The sequence below is a fragment of the Sinocyclocheilus rhinocerous genome, unplaced genomic scaffold, assembly GCF_001515625.1.
Source record: "Sinocyclocheilus rhinocerous isolate Xijiao unplaced genomic scaffold, SAMN03320098_v1.1 scaffold3723, whole genome shotgun sequence".
Lineage (NCBI taxonomy): Eukaryota > Metazoa > Chordata > Actinopteri > Cypriniformes > Cyprinidae > Sinocyclocheilus > Sinocyclocheilus rhinocerous.
The window spans coordinates 64909-65520 of NW_015630353.1; the positions used below are offsets into that span (position 1 = coordinate 64909).

Consider the following 612-nt stretch of genomic DNA (forward strand, 5'->3'; position numbering starts at 1 on the left):
CCACTGCTTTTTAGTCATGGCTTTTTGCCATTACTTTTGCGTTCTTAGAGCGCCGTTCCAGCGTGCTTCGGCCTGCACGCCCGCTGCTACTTAGCCACGATGAGAAGAAAACCATCTAGTCTCGTTACTTCTATTCTTCTACTTTAATTTATTTTCTTTTCCCTTGAGAGTTTCGTGTTCTGAGTTAAGTTTTGCCGCAACAACGCGTCTCCGAGGTCACCTCGAGTCTGTGACCGCCTCAAAACTTCAACCAGCCCACAACTCTGCATCTTCAGCCAACGCCCCAACCATTGGCTTCCCAAGACGTCACTTCAACGACTATTGAACTTCCAGCCAATCAGCAACCTCGGGAAACCCCCTTTTCTGCAAGGATGACAACAAAGGGAACCCCCGTACACAGGCAACGCAAGTACCTCCAGATTCTAGCTGAACTGGTGCATTTAATATAAATTTTAACCTCATTGAGGAACTCAATCTGAGGGTTAATTAAGTGACTGATAGTTGTTCAGGTCTATGCAATTGCACATATTGCTGTAAACTTGGGATTTCACATTTTCATTCTCAAACTCATTCTTTCCTCACTTTCTCTCTTCCTGCAACTTGTATGAATGT

At 44.8% G+C, this 612-nt stretch overlaps 1 pseudogene; it reads left to right on the forward strand.

The window, feature by feature from the left end:
- The window catches only part of LOC107740225 (basement membrane-specific heparan sulfate proteoglycan core protein-like), a 27471-nt pseudogene that overhangs the window by 25873 nt on the left and 986 nt on the right, over positions 1-612 (forward strand).